The sequence below is a fragment of the Chiloscyllium punctatum genome, chromosome 43, assembly GCF_047496795.1.
Source record: "Chiloscyllium punctatum isolate Juve2018m chromosome 43, sChiPun1.3, whole genome shotgun sequence".
NCBI lineage: Eukaryota > Metazoa > Chordata > Chondrichthyes > Orectolobiformes > Hemiscylliidae > Chiloscyllium > Chiloscyllium punctatum.
This window is the reverse complement of record NC_092781.1, coordinates 42,989,793-42,996,461: the sequence shown is the minus strand read 5'-3', so window position 1 is coordinate 42,996,461 and position 6,669 is coordinate 42,989,793.

The window sequence follows — 6,669 nt, the reverse complement described above, 5'->3', positions numbered from 1 at the left end:
CCTCATTTCCCCTCCCCCACCTTTTTCAGTCCCAACCCTCAGACTCAGCACCATATTCTTTACCTGCAATCTTCTTCTCAACCACACCGCCCCCACCCCTCTCCGGCTTATCAGCCTCACCTTAACCTCCTTCTACCTATCGCAATCCCAACGCCCCTCCCCCAAGTCCCACCATCCTAGCTTTTATCTTATCCTGCTTGGCACACCCTCTTCATTCCTGAGGAAGGGCTTATGCCCGAAACGTCGGATCTCCTTCTCCTTTGATGCTGCCTGATCTGCTGCGCTTTACCAGCCCCATCTATGTTTGGCAAGTAAAATATCCCCTTCCGTAAGTACCCCATTATGGTTGTTGATAACTGACATCTCCCTACAAATCTGCTTCTCAATTTCACTTTTACTAGTAGGGGGTCGATAATATAATCCCAGTAAGGTGATCGTTCTTTTCTTATTTCTCAGTTCAACTCAAATAACTTCCCTGACTATATTTCCGGGAATATCATCCATAAGTGCAGTTGTAAAACGATCCTTAACCGAAAACGCCACTCCCTAGATTACTCCCGGTGCTGCAGACTAGTATGGGAAGGAGTAGCAGTTTGAGCAGATGAGTGGATAGTTGAGGAGCTGATGTGGTAATTATAATGAATTTCAGAGTTGGAAGCTGTCCACATTTTGCATGTTTAATATTAAATAAATGAATTTGCAGTTTATATTGATGACTTTTGAAATGTTGTCACTTTTTCAGTTTCCACTCTGAATTACAGATAAGGGTTATTGTATTTATTTAAATTCATTGTATTAGCCCTGAATCAGAAAATCAGACTTATTTGGTAGGATCGCTTGTTTTATTCCTCTTAAACGTTGTCAGTGAAGAGTCTCATTGCCCCATGGTTAATTTGAAGCATAACCGCAGTAATGTATTGCTATTTAAAGAATGGAAATGTACCTTACTGGCCAGAAGAAGGAGCTTTGCATGTGATTGGGGAATAGGGATTGTGTCGTGGACGGAACTCCCAAAACGTGGGAGATGTTCACAGCTGACTGTGAAAGGCGAGTTTTAAAAAATGAAAAAGGTATTTGAAACAGTGTATGGCCACGAAGGGTGAGTTTTAAATAACCAGAGTTAAAGCAACAACACTGTAAAATAAAGAATTATATTAAATTCAGAATCCCAATGTGATACCTGGCGTCCCAACTCTATGTGAGGATGGGGATGACTCATTGGGATGAGGGTTGGGATTTTATTCCTGGATAACAGCTGAACTCCGAACATCTCCTAATTGTTCCCAGCACACAGCCCCTTTACAAATATTTCCTTATTTTGAAAATGAAGCATCCAGTCTTCATTACTGATATCATGGCGTGAGTGGCCTGTGCCATCCACAAATAGAGCCCATCCTCGGAATTAGAGTTATGTTAATGAAGCATGTCCCTTACAGTAAGTACAAACAGGCCAGTTTGGTCAAAATGTTCAAAGGATGATACAAATATAAACGCAGCAAAATTCCAGGAGTAGCCTGAATGCGAACTGCTCTTGTTATGAGACTTAAATAAGTGGGCATCTGTCCGACAGAAGTGGTCTGCAGTCCACAATTGAAAAAATACGGAAAGCTGATTCGCCTTTTTTAACTCTATGCTTTTGTGATATTTTTCCTCCTGGTCTCACCGAAATAATCCAGCCAAATTATATGACCTAGTCCATAATATCCAGTCGCATATGAGTTGACTGGTTGTCTACTGGTATTGTCAGAGCTAGGCTGGATCACGATGCAAGTTACAGGTAGAACAGATTATGTCCAGTGCCCTCGTGATCCTAAACGTCGTATTCCAGCCCTGACAGGGTTGATTGGGAGCATGGATACCCACTGGGTGCGGAACTCACCTTATTTGCTCACCCAGCGACACTTCTGAGCAATCCATTCCCGAGGATACACTGGAAATGGGGACAGGCAAGCCCCAGTACTACACCTTTCAATCTAGCAACAAAACGGCTGGCCCTTGTTTTAACTGTGGAAGTATGGCCACTAGAGATTGATGTGTCTTTAATGTTACGTTGGAGCTAACATAGGCATCGAATGTTTGCATTCGAGCAAAAGGAAAATCTGCTGATGCACACTGAATCTCCATTGTGTTTTTGGTCTGACCCACGATTATGCAGCCTTGTGGGAACAGAGGACGTTTAACCCCCACTGTGCAGTGTAATAGTAATCCTGTTTTATCTAATCAATCGAGCACTTATCAAGATGTTCGGCTCACGTTGCGGTAACTAACAAAGTCTCCAAAGGAATGAGCAGGTAGGTGCTGCTGTCAAGCAGGCAGCCTGACACCACAAATATCTGGTCCAATTTGGTCTCCAGGAAAACCTTGATGGAGGCAGCATGTGTATCGGTATGCCAGACCTCGATAAGATACAGTGATCCCGGGGAAGCCCCCTGCTGAAGAGCACAACCTATGGCCTCAATTATGGTAATCCCTCGATCACCAAACCAAAATGTTGGTGACCCCTGCTAGACAATTTACGTTCCATCTTTGCTGCTGCCTTTTTTACTTGCTTATGTGAACTTTGTGAACACGTGTGCAAGGAGGGAATGGTAAATATTGTATTACAAACTTGGTGGCACCGAGAGTTTTAGACAGCATCTTGGAAAAGTGCTGAAGTGTGTTTAATTTGTCAACAAACGAAACACATGTTGTAAGAGGGATGCTTTCTGGTTGGTAAAAAATTCCTTCCCCGGGGAGGGGGGTCTTTTTACTTGTCCACAATTTGCTTTTATAGAATCACCTCATGCACATTGTTATGAACATTGTCTAACAATATGACTGTCTGTGTGGAGATTACACATTCTCCTTGTTTCTGCGTGGGTTTCCTCCGGGTGATCCGGTTTCCTCCCACAGTCCTTAGATGTGGAGGGAGGTGAATTGGCCATGATAAATTGCCCATAGCGTTCGGTGCATTAGTCGGAGGGAAATTGGTCTGGGTGTGTTACTCTTCGGAGAGTCGGTGTGGACTGGTTAGGCCGAAGGGCATGGTTCCACGTTGTAGGTAATCTAATCTAAAAATAAAACAGGTGCATATTGTGGATGAACCAAAACTATCCTAATGACTGATACAGCTCCCACTGTTGTGTTGGACAAGTGGAAGTACTTGCATGAGTTAGCCAAAGCTGTTCAAAGTTTTCGCTCACGGAACGCCAAGTGAAAGAAATAGAAACAGGGCAATTTGGAGCTGAGGTGGGAAGACTCTCCTCGTTCGGCTGGTGACCCGTTCAGCAGTCAAGTTCAAGGGGAGGCCGCATGGAGGACGGGACACACTGCATCAAAGCACCACACCTTGAAGAAAATATATTGATTCCTGCTGCGTTACATGCAAAGCAAAGACCGCAGATATCTACTCAGAAAGAATTAAATTTTAATACTTCCTTTGTATGACATATCTCTATGCACAGACGATCAACCACTCTGTCTCTTGGGATTGTGCCCACAATCTTTTCCATCCTAAAGGTACGATTCTTGAACGGCAGGTCCTTTTTAATGAATCTGACACTGCTGAAGGGTTTACATCAACGTTGTTCTGCTGCTCTCACGACTTTTCAAATCCCTGCCACCTTCGTATATATGATCGGCGCCCCTTCCACTTATGGGGACAATACAATAGTGATTAGTGGATTATAGGATGGACACTTTTGAAGGGTGATTCTTGCCACGCTATAATCTATGACATATATCCCCGTCTCTGTTTCTCTCTAATATCCTGACAACAATCACACACTACCAAGTATTTGCATTGAAAGTAAGTATCGGTTGAGTTGGCGGGATGGGTTCAATAAATACCTTGACTCCATCCTCCTTTCAGCGTCTGACTTCTGATCCACTATGGTTGGCAGCATATTTATTCTCACCGTTTTCGACAGGACTGCCATTAATTCCTCTTCACCAATTTGGGCTTGGTGTCCAAATTCGTCAGTTATTCGCTTTCAATGGCATTAGTTTTCATTTATGGCCAGAAGGCTTAGCACTGTCTGCATGCCTCCAGGACTGGCAGCTGTTATCGAGGGTATGCAATCCCTTTTCTTTACCACTCCTGCAATACATCTTCTGATACTCCGATGCCTCGTAGGAAGAGAATTCTTACTACTTGTCATGACCTTTTAACTATTAATTCCCCTCTTTTTCCCACTCTTCAACTTGAGGTTGAAGTTCGAAAGATTGCCACCACTCTGGAAGAGTTTACAAATGCCACTACTTTGAATTTTGGCAAACTAAATGCAGAGATCATGGCTCTCTGCGCTATGGCCCTTCAGAATTATATCGCTCTCAACTATGTTTTGTCAGTGAAATGGGGCACTTGTGCCCTTATCAGCTCCAAATATTGCACTGATATCCATGACTCTCGTCAAAACATTACAAATAGAGCCACAAATATTCGCAAGTCTGATTCTTCTCCCCTTGACACTTGTTCACAATGTGAGCTTTGGACTTGAGTAGTCTACTTGGCTTTTGTGCGCCGACACTTTTTCAGGAAACATGGATCTAGTTGCTATTTTTGTTCTGCTCTTGCTTCCCGTTGTTTTCTTTGAACGATGCTGTGCCAGCTTTGTGTCACTACTGCTACCGATTTTAACTATTTTTTTCCCTGTTTGTATTTTTTTTTCTGTTTCAAATTTCCCCGCCAGTTTATGAATACTCTAACTCGATTCGTTTGGATTTCTCTGCATGTGACCATGAAGGGCCACCGTCTGACAAACACTTGGGTCTGTTTCTGTCGATCACTTTGCCAAACCTTCTAAGCTGACCCTCTGATTGGTTAAAACGTGAACCCTGGGCTCTTTGTAAGAACCCAAGCCGACATTTGATCATATATTAAAGCTGGGAATCCATTTTAATTTTGAAATTAATGTCAACTTGTGCATTCCTAAGCTCAGTGAGGTGGCTGATCTTTCTGCTGTTCTGCCACCTGACAGTGGATACTTTCCCAGCTTGGGAATGTTCTTCTTTTAGAGTAATCTATTGTTATACTAACATTTGCGATCAACTATCAACCAGCATTGTCCAGACAGCGACGTGACTAGGGCTCGTGACTGGACCGATTGCCCACTTACTAATTACAGTTCAATCAGCAGTTTGCTAATTAATATTGATGGTAACATATATAATCACGCAGCATTCTGTTTCTCGTCAGAGTGACATGTTACCATTAGGTCGACTTGTCTCACCCCGTGAGCTCACAAGTATAGAGTCAATAATTTAAATTTTGTGTGGCACGATTACTTATCTGAATTAGGCAGCTATGAGTGAGTCACTCACTGAAATGATTCATTTCAACTCCAACACTGTGATACGTGACCGGTTCAGGTGATTTGTCCAGGATCATACTAGTCAAACCCATCAATGCCTGTTCCAAATTATTTCAGTCTGCTCAAGAGCTTCATCGTCCAACTTGTTCACTTCTGTACCTCAGTCCTCCTTTGTCCACTTTAAATAGATTTGAAGCGGTCATGTAACAAATGATCAAGTTCTCCAGCTTCATATACTGATTGCCCCCTTGGTTTCTCTTGGGCGCTCATTGTTCCCTGGTTGTTTTGTTCCGCTTGAAGTATGTGCAGAATACTTTGGCATTCTTGTGAACTTTGACTGCTTGTATTTGTCCATGTTCCTATGATAGTCAGTGGTCTCAGTGTAAATTTTCACTGCCGTTGACTCTGATATTTTTGAATCACGAGTGAACAGAATTTCCACATTAGATAATCTTGCCTCTGTGAAGAGAGACATAAAAGTGACTGTTTAGTTTCTCTGTAATTTCGCAATCATCTGCCAAAGTAATGGTGCAATCCGGATATTCACCATTCCATATTTGTCCCTGCATTCTCGTTCCTTTCAAGTATCGATTGAACCTTGGCTCGACCAAGTGTTTGATGCTGGTTTGAATTCTTCTTCCCTTTATGGTCCCAATCAGATCATTAGTCGTCCTTTGCTAGGCCCGAAGTTTCTCCAAATCCAGGATTTCTACAATACCTGGTAAGTCTGCGAGCCGCTTCCTTTGAGCTAATGCAATCCTGAACTTGTATTGTTAAATATCATTTCGCCATCTTACCATTTTGTTGTTTGCACTGATGTGGGTATATGTGTATTGTTCATATTACACTGTTTATTTTTTTAAAAAAATTGTTTCATTGCCATTAATTTTCTGTGAATCCTTTCCATATACTATTGCCATTTACAGAAGTCAATTTGCCTCACACAACTTCATGGCTTGCATGACTCGAGGTTATATACGTAACTTGAAATAAAAACAAATGTTTTATATTTAGGCGTCTATTAAAAATCAATATGTTATGATCGCTATTCCCAGAATGTATTCTCCTCCAAGGTTTACAATTACCTCCTCTGAACAATTCCAACATGGCTTGTACTCCAATGCAGCATCAACATATTGTTAATTCAAAACATCGCACACACGCTCACGAGTTCCATTTCTCCCATCATGAACATTCGCTTGGATCAGCACAGTTTAGCTACAATTTTATGCTCTCCATTATTCGTGCAGTACCCAAAAACCTGTATACCTAATTTCCTGATTTATGACTTACTCAAAATTTGTATTTCATTTTTCACTTTGATATGTAACTTCGAACAATGTTTTCTTCATTTTGCTGTTTCTCAGCAACACCCGAG